Source organism: Lithobates pipiens, unplaced genomic scaffold, assembly GCF_037356315.1.
Source record: "Lithobates pipiens isolate NorthernLeopardFrog02 unplaced genomic scaffold, aLitPip1_a1.2 Scaffold_13, whole genome shotgun sequence".
Lineage (NCBI taxonomy): Eukaryota > Metazoa > Chordata > Amphibia > Anura > Ranidae > Lithobates > Lithobates pipiens.
Window position 1 is genome coordinate 235,583,668 of NW_027507718.1, and position 14,533 is coordinate 235,598,200.

Genomic DNA, 14,533 nt, shown 5'->3' on the forward strand with positions numbered 1-14,533 from the left:
TTCGGTTATGCCCCTACCATAGAAGCGCGTGTGTGTGTGTGTTTATTTTTTTTTGCTACAGCTATTGTCAAATTATATAATTAAATTGTGAGCTATCCTTGATCTTTTAGCACTGTATTTGCATAAGTTTAATTTGAAGGATATCGAAGGTCAGCACATGCACTTTTATTTTATAACTTCATATGGTAATGACAATACAAGCAATAGTTATATTTGACATCGCAGTACAAGCTCACTTGGAGAATCTTCTTTCATGTTGCAAGTGCTGCCTGAGTCCAGGCCATCCCTTTCCATAACTTCCTGAATTTCCTGCATGTATTGCACCTTCGCCTCTGCTGATTACGTTAATTTTCCAAGGACTACATATTACGTGGTACCTTATTGCCTGCTTGTACTGACTCTTCCTTCTTGAAAACCCTCCTCTCAGCACCTCTAATTCAGAAGGCAGGCTTTGTGAAGTGTGTGACACAGCAGTGCCTACTCACAGGGAACCTAGTGAATACATGTCACAGAATTCAAAGAAATGTGTGGTGATCTTCTCAAGGTAAGTTTACAAACTTCAAGATCGCTCAGATTAATAGGTATATGCTAGAAATAGAAAAAATAGAAAATACCACGCTCAAACACAAACTTAACTAGAATGAAGCAGCAGTTAATAATGTTAGATACACACATATACCATAAAGAAATAACTGTGCTAACGGTGAAACAAAACCAGTGGTAAACCAGTGCTAAATTGAAACCCAATAGTAAATAAACATATAAACACATATGTGACAAAAAAATGCAGTGGGTGCCAAAAGTATTCAAAAAAAAGTCCCAAAAGGTGTAATACAAAGTCCCAACAATGAGCGTTCGGTAAAATGTGTCAGATGGTGTCCATAAATTACATAATGCTGAACAAACAAATTGCATTGATTGAAATTAAGAGAAATCTGTGCAATCTTCCACCACCAATATGTGCCAAACACCAAATAAATTGCACGCTTACCAAAAGGCAAGCAACAAGGGACTTGTGGCTATACACCCAGCCGGGGCTTTTATCCACAGGAATCCGGGGCAGCAGCTCAGATGGCGTCAAACACAGGGAGCGATATGCAGCCAATGAACGAGTGGTATGATCCAAAGGGGGCTCACAAATTGATATCAAATATCACCCACTTAGACCAGTTCCACTTTGACAAAGTTCTTGCAGACTCAAAGATGAGCAGTCTGCAGGAACTCTGTCCAAGTGGGCATGTTCCTATGATCTTTCCAATAGCTCTCCAGATTGGTAACCGACAGAATGGTTAAATGAGGGGCAGGATGACTATACTCTCCTGTGTGGTATGGAAAGAAGGAAAAAGAGGGCCACACAGTGTAATTCCATTAAGAAAAAAGGAGTATTTTATTAAATAAAAGGAACACTCACATTTGTGAAGATAAAGCACTTTAGTCAAATTCACGCAATGGCATCAGCAGAGCCTGTCCGACACGTTTCATCTAATGAGACATCTGGGTTGCTAGTCCGTTGCAGTCATTGTGTTTAAATACAGTGATGTGTCCCTCATAACGAGATACAGACCTGCAGTGTTTCCTCATTTCCAATTGTTTGTAATCATACCTACTTCCTGTCCTGGCCAAAATGACATGGAAGTGTGCGGTTCAACCCTAATTCTGAAAGAATGGATGGCTTCAAGGCGTGTCAGAAATGACGCCATGGCATACAGTCCAAACCCCGCCGGGTGGATAACAATGCAAGCAACGTGCGTCGCTCAACGTCATGTTAAACCAAGCCTTGCTGCCAGATGCTGAGAGAGGGTCAAGCCTCATTTTCAGAAGGCAAGCCAAACCTCGTGTGAGGTGGTGCTGACCGCAACGGACCAATCCCCACATGAACTGGGAGCATTCAATAGTCTGTCCCTTTTCCTCCCGATCTCAAACACTAAGGATAAAGACAGGTGTAGCCTCTATGTAAACCCATGTCAGCAAAACCTATATCGGCGACGTCATATTCAGCCGGTTATCTTGCATAGTATCTTTCATTTATTTTATTAAAATAAAATATGAACCAAAAACAAAAAAAATAGGGGAATGTTAAGAAATAGGTCAGTGTATTATATTTTTGGCACACACCAAAGAGCTGGCACTCGATCTGGGGTCACAAAATACTACACAAACATAATGGCAATTAAAAAAATAAATTAAAATCAGAAAAAACGTATACCGTATTTTTCGCTCCATAAGATGCATCTGACCATAAGACACACCTAGGTTTTGGTTCAGGAAAAACGAGAAAAAATTCTGAACCAAATGATATACTAAAATATTTACCAGTGCCCATGAAATGCAGCTTGATTGCTCGGGCTGCTCTGTCTTCTGAGCAGGTGTCAGGCCAGGAGATCGCCCGATGCTCAGGGGGGCTTGGGATGTCTGCCTTCTGGGGACTAGCATTGTGGCAGGGGCGGTGCCTGTGGTATAATTCACAACATAAGACAGACATTTTACCCCATATTTTTTGGGGGGGAAAGTGCGTCTTGTGGTCCGGAAAATACGGTAGATATGCTCCGAAAAATGCCAACAAAGGATAATTAATATAGGCTCTGTTAATGAAGGTATTAATGTCCCGCTCTACATTCACGCCGAATGGATAGTGGGACTGTAACTCGAAAATCCAATACATCTCGAGACGCCAGACTCCTCTGATCATGACTCCCCCTCTCCATGGGGGGATATATCCATCAATGAGAAACTCTGTGCCTTTTAGGATCGCGATTGTTGTGTTTTCTATAGTGCCTTGGTACACTATGTTTAGTGTCTTTGTCATATGAATTTAGTAATACAAAAATAAATTTTTTAGACCTTGAAATTGAGATCCGTGCACATAATTTCAATTCCAAACTTACTTTAAATCAACTGACTGTAATGGCTTAATCCCTACAGTTACCACCACAGATCATGGCTTCGCTCGGTTCTGCGCAGTCAGTTTCTGTGGTTGCGCAGGTACTGTACTGATATCGAGATTTTCAAAACACAAGCTTCGACTCTGGCAGAGGTTCATGGATAAGAGCTATGATCCAGTAGAAGTTGATTCAGAGCTACAGAATACCCTAATGGTGAATATGTCACCAACTAGACAACATGCCTATTTGATAACCTGTCCTTGTAGCAAACAGTATGTCGATCGAACAAATTGTACATCTACAACTTGTGTAAATGAACACATTGCTAAAATTAAAAGTGGAGATATTAAACATAGTCTACCAAAGTACTATAGACAAGACCACAATGGCGATTCTAAAGGCACAGAGTTTCTCATTTATTGATGGGTGTATCCCCCTCTCCAAGGGAGAATATACCTATGACCAGAGGGGTCTGGCGCCTCGAGACGTATTGGTTTTTCAAGTTACAGTCCCACTCTCCATTCGGCACGAATGTAGAGTGGGACATTAATGCTTTCAGTAATAGAGCCTAGATTAATTATCCTTTGGTATTTTTCAGAATTTTTGGGTGCATATCTATATGGTTTTTCTGATTTGAATTCATATTTTTATTGCAATGTGTTTGTGTAGTATTTTGTGACCCCCCAGATCGAGTGCCAGCTCTGCGGTGTGTCAAAAATATAATAAACTAACCTATTTCTTAACCTTCCCCTATTTTTTTTTTTTTTTTTTGGGGGGGGGTCATATTTTATATTAATAGAATATATGGTAAGATAACCGTCCAAATATGAGGTTGCTGTTTTAGGTTTTGCTGACAGGATTTCCATAGAGGCTGCACCTGTGTTTATCCTTTGTTCGAGATTGGCGGAACAGGAATGGACTATTGAATGCTCCCAGTTCATGTGGGGGTTGGTCCGTCGCTGTCAGCACCACCTCACACAAGGTTTGGCTTGCCTTGTGAAAATGAGGCTAGACCCTCTTTCTTTCTCAGCATTGAAAGCGAGGCTTGGTTTAACATGACATTGAGCGGCGCTCGCTGCTTTCATTGTTATCCAGCCCCCAGGGTGGGGTTTGGACTGTATGCCACAGTCGTTTCTGCTGCGCCTTGAAACAGTGAGCCATGCACATGCAGCTTGCTGTACAAATCAGACAGCGGCCAACAATCGAGACCTATAAGCTAGCCACCCAAAGATGTCCGTATCCGGGTGGCAGGCTCTGGGATGCTGCATCGCTGGAGCTGATGCGAGTATAGTTCCGCTTTAACATTTAGTGGATAAGAGTACACAGAAAATCTTTGTTTTTAAAACTTAAAGTGATTGTAAACCTCAGACATGAAATATGAACAAAGCAAATCCCCCTATGGTGTTTGCTTGTCTTAAGAACACTGTGTCATGTCGTGTCTGCTGCTGCATTCCTCAGCTATCAGCATGAAACACTTCTGACACTTTTTCCTGACACCAAGAGAAAAAAGATGACGGGGGGGGGGGGGGGGGGCTCCAGCTGATTGACAGCCTCAGCTCTGTTCCTGTGTGCTATGTGAACAGGGGGTTATGGGAGGGGAACATAATGGAAGCCATTATAATTATTAACAAAGCGGCGCAGGGCACATGTTTAACTGCAAGGATTGCAATATGCCTATTAAGTGGATGGGAGTGTGCAAAAACACCATTTACTGGAAAGGATGCCAGATGCACACACAACTCTTCTTGCTATGGTGAGGTGATAAACCATCTCCCCCCTCTCTACATTCGGCCAGTGACAAAAAAAGACCTTAGCATGTGCTCACCAAGGGCAAAGGTCTCATTCCCTACAAAGACGATGGTAAAACAGGACCAGTTGTTTCAGGTATTGGACTGTTCTCTGACAAGCCCAGGCCATTTTCTTGCAGCAGCTGTCCAAATGAACAGTGAAAACTTATTAGAGTCAGAGCTGGTCAATGTAAGTGAAACAAGTTAGACATTTTTTATCATTAATAAAAATGGCTGCCACCAGCTTCAGCCTAATTATACATATGAGTTCCCCAAGTTTGCAGCACTTCCAGAAAACTGAAACTATGTTGGACTATTCTTCTGCCGTTGGTTTCTTGAAAGCGTATCCTTGAAGTGGATGTTAACCCAATTCATGAAATTTGAGCTGGGCACATAAATTTGCAGTGCTTTTTTTTTTATCTATTCCAAGCTCTAAGTTCTTTGGCTTTCTCCTGCTGGGTTTGTCTGTTATCAAACTGATAACTTCTGGCAAGTTCTCAGAGACAGGAGCCTGAAGTTAGTGTCAGGAAGGGTGCTATAAATGAGCTAAACTATTCACAGGCAAGCTCTGCATGTGTGCAATGTGTGCCTTTCCTCCGATCAACTGTTCCACCGTGTATAGCAAGAATCCACACCCACAGGTGAATCAGGAAAGAAAAGTCTAACAGGGCGTGCACTTTCTAAACAGTATCTAAAGCTGAAGAGAGCAGATATACATATAAAACTTGTGTAGGGAAATGTGTGTCATCTGAGGCTGTTTACTTCACTGGGTATATGTGAGGGTTTACATACACTTCAAGTAAAAAATGGGCTAACTTTACTGTTTTTATTTTATTTTTATTTTTTAAATAGTGTATTTTTTTTCCCAAAAAAATGCATTTGAAAGACCTCTGTGCAAATGCCGTGTGACATAAAATATTGCAACAACCGCTATTTTATGCCCTAGGATCTCTGCTAAAAAAATATATATCATTTTTGGGGGGGGTCTAAGTGATTTTCTGGCAGAAAATACAGGATTTTTACTTGTAAGCAACAAGTGTCAGAAAAGATTTAGTCTTTAAATGGTTAAACTGAGAATTTCTACACACAGAGATGACTTCATTCATTCAAGTGTAAACATTGTATCTTTCTGTTCTTTTCTTGGCAGCCTGCCCAGAGAGGAGGAAGACGTTTCTATGACGACTCAGGCAACTTACACTGACTTCTATTACAGAAGTCTTTCCAAGTCCCGCTGTAGTTCTAAATCGGCTTTTTATCAGCACAATCGGCCGATGCCGATTATTTAAAAAACGGCAAATATCGGCCGGCCGATATATCGGTCGACCTCTAGTCAGCATGGCTTCAGAAACTGGTGTTTCTTCCCCCGAAATCCAGGCAATTGCAACCGGGTCACCTGGTCTCTATGGACACCCTTACGGCGGTCCTCAATTCGTTCGTCGCCAAGATGGAGGCGGTAGGTGGGAAGAAAGGTGCTAAAAAGCAGCCCCTGCCCCCCGTCCTCTGGGGAGAGCTCTGACGCAGACTCGGGTCCTGCTGAGGCCGGTGACCCCTGCTCTGTCTTGTCAGATGACACTGACCAGGACCGTTCGGACAGTGAGGATGAGTCCCCGTCCTGGTCCGGGCGTGACAAAACGCTATTTGCAGCACTTATCACAGCTGTGCATAATACCCTGAAGAGTCAGGAGCCAGCGGATCCCTCTGCGATGTCCCGGTCCCTTTTGGGTCCCGCAAGCCAGCACGTTCACCTAAGGTGTTCCCATATCTGGCTTATTTTGATAAGTTCATTTACAAGGAATGGGGTTGCCCCCAAAACGGACCTTTGCGGTCCCCAAATACATGGCGGAGCATTACCCCTTTGAGTAAAGCCTTCTCAAGAAATGGTCTGCTCCTCCGGTCGTGGACCCCCCCCCCCAGTATCCAGGTTAAACAAAGTAACCACAATCCTGGTTGTGGGGACTCCTTTGTTCAAGGATCCCACGGACAGGAAGGTTGAGGCGGTGGCTTGTTCCTTGTTTACGGTTGTAGGGTCAGCCGCGCGACCAGTACTGGCACCCGCACTTGTGTCACAGACACTGAGTGGGCAAAACTTTTGCACCGCGAATTGGGAGAGCAACAGGCCTCCCCTGTCTGCATGGAACTAGCAGACCAACTAGTGCAGGGCCTTAAGTACGTCTGTGACGCGGCCCTGGATACTCTCCCTCTGTTATCCAGGGCTTCAGTGTCAGCTGTGGGGCTGAGGCACCGGATTTGGCTAAAATGCTGGTCTGCTGACCAGGCATCCAAGAAAGCCCTGACGGATCTTCCTTTCCTTGGCGACCAGCTCTTTGGAGCCTCGTTAGATGACATTATTAAAGATGCCACTGGTGGTAAGAGTACTCTACTCCCACAGGCCAGGAAGGCTAAGGAGCCACGCCGCAGGCAAGAGCCCTCTTTTTCCGCTCACAATCGGCTTTTTCGTCCGCCCGGTGCTTCGAAAAAACGTTCCCAGCCTGACAGGACGCCCACAGACCGTCAAAAATGTCCCTGGAACCGCAAGCCTAACAAGCCTGTGAACAAAAGTGTTACCACATGAAGGTTTGCCCCCACACATGTCTCGGGTGGGGGGTATCCTTCGGGAGTTTGCAGTCCGGTGGTCCTCCCGGTTATCCGACCAATGGGTCTGCGATCTGATTTCCACAGGCTACAAGATAGAGTTCCTCTCTTGGCCGCCAAACAGATTCTTCCCCTCCAGCATACCCATATCCCTGGTTCACCGGGAGGCCCTGTTGGTGGCCGTAAGTGACTTGCTGAATCGCGGGGTGATTGTACCAGTTCCGGAATCAGAACGCTTCCAGGGATTCTACTCAAATCTGTGGTTCCCAAGAAGGAAGGGGTACGTCCGATCTTGGATTTGAAAGCCCTCAATCACTTTGTAAAAGTGCAGAGGTTCCGAATGGAATCAGTTCGCTCAGTAGTCGCTGCACTCCATCAAGGGAACTCCCTGGAGTCCTTAGACATCCAGGATGCGTACCTGCACATACCCATATGCCTTCAGCATGAAAAGTTTCGGCGTTTTGCAGTTGGGGAAGCTCATTACCAATTTGCGGCTCTTCCTTTTGGTCTGGCATCAGCCCCCCGAGTCTTTACCAAGGTACTGGCTCCAGTATTGGCGTTGCGGAGACAACGCAGGATCGCGGGCTCCCTGGACGATCGCCTCCTGAGAGCATCTTCCGCCTTGGAATTAGAGGAGTATATGGCGATCACCATGCAGACTCTGCAAGAATTTGGGTGGCTGTTGAACCTAAAGAAGTCGGTGATTGTGCCGACCCAGCGTCTGGAGTAGCTAGGTTTACTGTTGGACTCCAGGGAAGCGAGAGTTTTTCTCCCTTCAGACAAATTGCAGACTCTCAGGTCCGCGGTAAAACTGCTGATGAACTGCAAGTGGTCGTCGCTCCAGTTTTGCATGCGAGTACTGGGACTCATGGTAGCCTCCTTCGAGGCAGTACCTTACGCCCAATTCCACACCAGAGTACTGCAGATGGAGATCTTGTTAAAAGGGGACAAGTCTCAGTTGTCCCTAGATCAACAGATCCAGGTGAGCCAACCAGTCAGGGACTCTCTGATCTGGTGGTTGTGGTCCCCGGTGATTCGGTCCGGAAAATCGTTCCTTCCTCTGAAATGGATGGTGATCACTATGGATGCCAGTCTATCCGGCTGGGGTGGAGTGATGGGGGTTCAGTCTGCTCTGTCTCTGGTCGACGGAAGAATCAATCGATCAATCTGCTCGAATTTAGAGTGATCAGGCTGTGTCTCCACACATGGTTGGTGAGTCTTCAGGGGCTTCCGATCAGGATACAGTCGGACAGCGCCACGGCAGTGGCATACATAAATCACCAAGGGGGAACAAGAAGCTCAGCTGCTGCTCGGGAGGTCGCTCACATACTTCGGTGGGCAGAGCGACACGTACCGACTCTGTCGGCCATTTACATCCCGGGATTGAAAAACTGGCAGGCGGATTATCTGAGTCGACAGATGCTGGACCCAGGAGAATGGGCATTGCATCTGGAGACATTCAGGCTATTGTGCCTGAAGTGGGGCACACCAGATGTGGATCTACTGGCCTCCCGTCTCAATCGGAAGGTGCCCAGATTTGTGTCCAGGACAAGAGATCCGTGGGCAGACGCGTCAGATGCACTGGTGGCTCCGTGGGATCAGTACAAGCTAATCTATGCCTGTCCTCCACTGAAATTGTTGCCACGCCTGCTTTGCAGAGTGGAAGCCGAGGGGATTCCAGTAATACTGGTTGCCCCAGATTGGCCTCAGCGTCCCTGGTACGCAGATCTGGTGCGTCTGGTGGCAGACGCTCCCTGGCGACTGCCGTTGCGAGAGGACCTCCTGTCTCAAGGTCCAATCTTTCATCCTGTTTTACCATCGCTGGCTTTAACGTCATGGCTATTTAGAGCCAGGTGTTGAGGAACCGGGGTCTGTCGGACGGCCTACATCTCCATGTGTGACGAGAAAGGTTGGCATCCGCATTCCTTTTCGATAGTGAGGATCCTGCTGTTTCTCCAGCAAGGGGTAGACCAGAGATTGGCTTTGAGCACCATCAAGGGGCAAATCTCAGCCTTGGCTGTCTTTTTTTTTTTTTTTCCAACGACCCCTGGCATCACATTCTTTAGTGGGTACCTTCGTTCAGGGGGTACGACATGTAGTCCCTCCGGTGCGTCCACTGTTGCCTCCATGGGATTTTAACCTGGTGTTTTCGGCGCTTCAAAAACCACCGTTTGAACATTTTAGGGGGATTCCCCTGTTGACTCTTTCTCAGAAAGTGGTCTTTCTAGTGGCCATCATATCGGCCTGGAGGGTTTCGGAATTGGCGGCCTTGTCTTTCAAGTCGCCCTATCTAGTCATCCACAGGGATAAGGTGGTCTCGGCTTTTCATATCAATGAGGACATTGTATTACCATCACTGTGTCCTAAGCCAAAGCACCCCAACGCTCTAGATGTGGTTAGGGCCCTGAAGGTGTATTTGGCTGCCACGGCTCCCTTTCAGAAGTCAGACTCACTGTTTGTTACGGTGGCTGGTCCAAAGAAGGGTATGGCGGTCTCGTCGGCCACCATTTCCAGGTGGATCAGACAGCTTGTAGTACAAGCCTACGCCTTGAAGGGGCAGGTGCCCCCCTTTTCCGATTACTGCCCACTCCACAAGGGCAATCGGAACGTCTTGGGCCTTCCGACACCAAACGTCGGTCGCTCAGGTGTGAAAGGCGGCGACCTGGTCATCTGTCCATACGTTTACCAAGTTCTACAAGGTAGACGTCAGTGCATCGGCTAATGCCTGTTTTGGCCGCAGAGTTTTGCAGGCTGCCATGTAGTTGCAATTAAATATGCCAGCTTTGTTTTTTCCTGGTTTTTCGATAAAAACGCAGTACTGTTGTGTTAATGCACTGTTGCATTACTTCCGCAATGGTTGCGGTCTTGGGGTTCACTCCTGTTGAGGATACCCGGTTATATGGTGGTGTTCCACACACTGCTGTCTTTCTGTGGGTTTAGTTTCACTAGTTTCCACTTTCCATGGTGGGTGAAGTTTTTTTATGCTGTTTTCCCACCCCTCATTTGGCACTGCTTGGGGACGTCCCATTTTGTTAGAGAGGAGCTGTGTCGGTCGGTGAATATAAAAGAAAATAGGATTTTTGTACTCGCCATAAAATCCCTTTCTCTGTAATTCACCGACCAACACAGCACCCGCCCCTCCTTTTCTCTTTACGTTATACTGCTTTTGACGTACTAAGTCTGCTAGGGCAGGCTGTGGGGGTTGTAGCCTAGGGACTGCCCCCTGGGCGGAACTAAAAGTTCTGAAGTGTTGTATTACAACTTTGCCTAGTAATCTCCGGTGGTAGAGATGACAACCCATTTTGTTACAGAGAGGAGCTGTGTCGGTTGGTGAATTACAGAGAAAAGGATTTTACGGTGAGTACAAAAATCCTATTTTTAGGTTTTGCAGTTAAATTGTGTAACATCAAAGACTGCTACAAAAAGCACCTAAATGCAAGAAAAAGGGGGGTGGTTCAGAAGCTAGAGCAAACTCGGCAACAAGAATTACAGGCCGGTAAAATTACCAACTGCTGGAGATGCTGACAGCAATGCAATCAAACCAGTGCATAGAACAATTTTTTGCTAACCGCCTGGATTGTGACATATGATGGCTGGAATTTTGCAGTACAAATTTTTATCCCCCTGACCAATATCTCGTGTGCACTTCATGTTCACCTGTTCCTCTCCCCATTGCTGGGGCATATGTCACCCACCCAACCCAACCTATTTAATTTTCTCATCAACAGCCTTACTACCAGACCTCCACATTCCCACCCTCCTACACATATTCCACTCACCATACACCAAACTGTTCACCTTTCCACTCCCAGCACACCTATGCACCAGCAGCCTACACTAGAAGCACAACAACTTCCCACCCCACATTTATTACCAGGAAGGGCCACATCCCATTTCCATCCATTAACACCAGCGCATCATATTCCATAGGAAGGACTAAAGAACATGAGCCCTCCCAGGAGAAATACACCTATCAAAGCCTATAATTAAGCCATTCTCCACCAGGGTTCCTTCTGAGATTACTAAAGGTTCCTTTAGCTGTGGCTGATCCCATTGGTTTCTTGTATTGATTGTTCCTTAGACAACGCCACTTGAGTAATTGCATTGTTCCTTTGCAGTGCCACTTGAGTCGTGGCATTCGAGTGCCTTTTTAAAATACAAATTGCTGGAAAAACAAAAACGTACGAATGCTCAGAAAAGGCAAATAGACTGTGCACTTTGCAAGTGTAATTGCTCCATAGCTGCTGATTGAGCAACTGCACACACAAAGTGCACAGCCTTTGTAAATCCACTCCATTGTGATTTACAGTATTAGCCTTTCAACCGGCAAAATCCTATTCTATTCTGAAGCACATCATCTTCTGTAGCTCCAGCTTGCTGGAGAGTAAACAAGACTGTAGCAGTACCTGGATGCTGCAACAAAACATGCCATATCTGCCATGACAGATCAAAGCACTTCCACGCACACCAAATTAAACAGGAAGCAGAAACTGTAAAAAAATACATGCAAGACCACACCCTATGAAATCACAACACACATGGCTCGCCATTGGTCAAAACCTCATGAATCGTAATAGCTTAATTAAAAATGCACGTGAAAGCAAGCAAAAATGCATCAGCACCACGTGCACAAGTGTGTACCTAGCCTAAGACCAATGATCTATCTAAGCAAGGGCTGTACAAAGTTATGGAGGCGTACCAGTCAAAACTAATTCATATAATCTTATGTGTACGTTTGGGGTTTGACGTTTGAAATCTTTATGCAAGGTGGCTTTAAATTGCTTTACTGTGAATTTTTGGCAACTAAGCTTTACATTGTGTAATTCTCTCTCTATCGTTCTTACTGTTCTTGTTATTATTACTTTTATTTTTTTCACCAGTGGTGTTTTAAAGAGCTTAAAGTGGGATTAAACACCCTTCTCTGACTTTTACCTATAGGTAAGCCTATAATAATGCTTCTCTATAGTCCCTGTAAATATCTTCTAAACGTGCACAGTTTAGGAGATATTTACTGTACATGGATCCGTTGGCGTTGCCGGCGCATGTTGGGTGGCTGTCCCTTCAGAGTCCAGTGCCGTATGCCCTTGCTCCCGTGTGCATGCACTGGAGTGACCTTATCGAGGCTCCAACCACTTACAGCCCAGAACAGAGAAGCAAGACTGGGTGAAGTGGAAGCCCTCTCAGCAGTGACAGCGCAGCGCTGGAGGGCCTGGTTTTCAGGTAAGTCTCACATAATGTGCTAGTATGTGATGCATATTATAGCTTTACCTTGCAAAAAAATAAAAAATAAATACACAGGGGTTTACTATTGCTTTTAACCTGTTCAGTTTTAACTCCCGAGTCTAGAAACTTCAGAGCTGTGCAACACTACAGAAAAAAATGTTCTTGCTGCCAATAGTAGAAACTGCTACCATGAAAAGTGATTAGCTCAGTAGTTTTAGAAAACAGACTTGTTTTTTGTTAAAAGCTGATTTATTTATTTTTTTTCCATTTGGGATTGGTGTCACACTGACCTTCTAAGAGAATTGGTCTTTTCACTATGAAAAAACAATGCTTTACTAAGCTTTGAGAAGAAAAGGGATTCTTAAGTAGTTGCTAAATATAGACACAACCAATGTGGGACTCCACAGAGTACAATTCAGTTATGATCAATGTTGTCTAATGCATTAAAGCCCATGAGTTCTCAAAAAGAAAAAGTCTGTTGGGCTTGTGGATCTGTCAACCCCTTACTTTAAATCTCTGGATGATCTGATGCCAGAGGAATATACAGGACATTTGGCAATGCTCCAAGATAATTATGCGAGCCTCCACATGGGGAAAAAATAAAATAAAATGGTTGCTTGGCTCCATTCATTTTGCAAGTTATTGTTCTGCAGCAAGTATGCAGATTGGGACCCCTGAGTTAATTTTCTGCGTACCGTACTTGTTTTGAATCAGTGACTTAACAAATTGACAGCCAGTCAACTCTGTATGTAATATGTAAATATGTATATGTGTGTGTAATAAAAAAAAAAAAATATATATATATAATATAATATTAAAAATGTTTAAGCCTTGAATTAACATTGAAACCACTTTATAGCTTATTTATGCTAAATGCTGTCACTTGTATTTTCCGCCAGGAACAAAGTAGATGACTGCTTTGGCACATAGAAAACAGTGAGCACAATTCACAAAGCAATATTTTACAGCATCAGAGTATGTGGTAAAATAACGCACAGCGTTTTGAAAAACAAATTCACAAAAACTCTCCTTTAAAATCTTGCATACATTTATATTTCCAAATTATGCTTTAAATATGAAAACGTGTGGTAAGTTTATCGCAAGCATTTCGAAAATAGATATGGCCTAACACCACCCCGTTTAAAGTGGTTGTAAACCCTTACAACACACTTTGACCTACAGGTAAGCCTAGATTAAGGCTTACCTGTAGGTCCAAAAAAAATCTCCTAAACCTACACGGTTTAGGAGATATTTGCCGAAAGACAGGCACCGCTGTCTACGGCGCATTCGCACTGAGCGCGCCGCAGTCAATGGCGATGTTCCACGCATGGCGGGTCCCATGCGCATGCGCGGGAGTGACGTCATTGCTGCTTCGCCGAATGACAGTGGCGCAGCTGCGAAACCCACTGAGAAGATGGATGCGCCGGACTACAGGGGACAGCGGTGACAGGTAAGTGACAAATAATGGACTACTATGCGATGCATAGTAGTCCATTATGCTTTACCTTTGCAGGGAATGAAAGAGGAAGTAAACTCATCAGGGTTTACTTCCTCTTTAACAGCATGGATAGAGCAGCAAACATTTCTAAAAAGTAAAAAAAAACAGTAAAATCCATTTAAAATGAATCACAGTTTCAATTGTCAGCACCTGGCTATTGAGAAATAACTTAAAAAAGAAATGGTATGGGGCCCCCCCACCCCAGACCAGATGCTTATCCGAGCATGCAACCTGATAGGATGGGGGGGGGAGCAAGCCCTCCACCCTCCTGAACCATACCAGGCTACAAGCCCTCAAGATGGTCCCCTCTGCCCCAAAGCACCTTGTCCCCATGTTGATGGGGACAAAAGCCTTATCCCCACAACCCTGGTCGGTGGTTGAGTGGGTATGCGGCGATTCACCAAAATAGTGTAAAAGTGAATAAAGACAAGAGGCAGTTTGACAATTTCTTTAGTAAGAAAGAGGTCTGCTTCTGATGAATGCTACCCGTGGTCTACCTGCTCTGCCATGTGACAGTTCTATAGGGAAGAGATGGGGCCAACATGTCGGGG

General features: G+C 45.0%; 1 protein-coding gene across 3 annotated transcripts in view; it reads left to right on the forward strand.

Annotated features, from left to right (window-relative positions):
* KLHL8 (kelch like family member 8) overlaps positions 1-14,533 on the forward strand; it is a 131,766-nt gene that overhangs the window by 77,593 nt on the left and 39,640 nt on the right. The gene's annotated exons all lie outside the window — the stretch shown is intronic.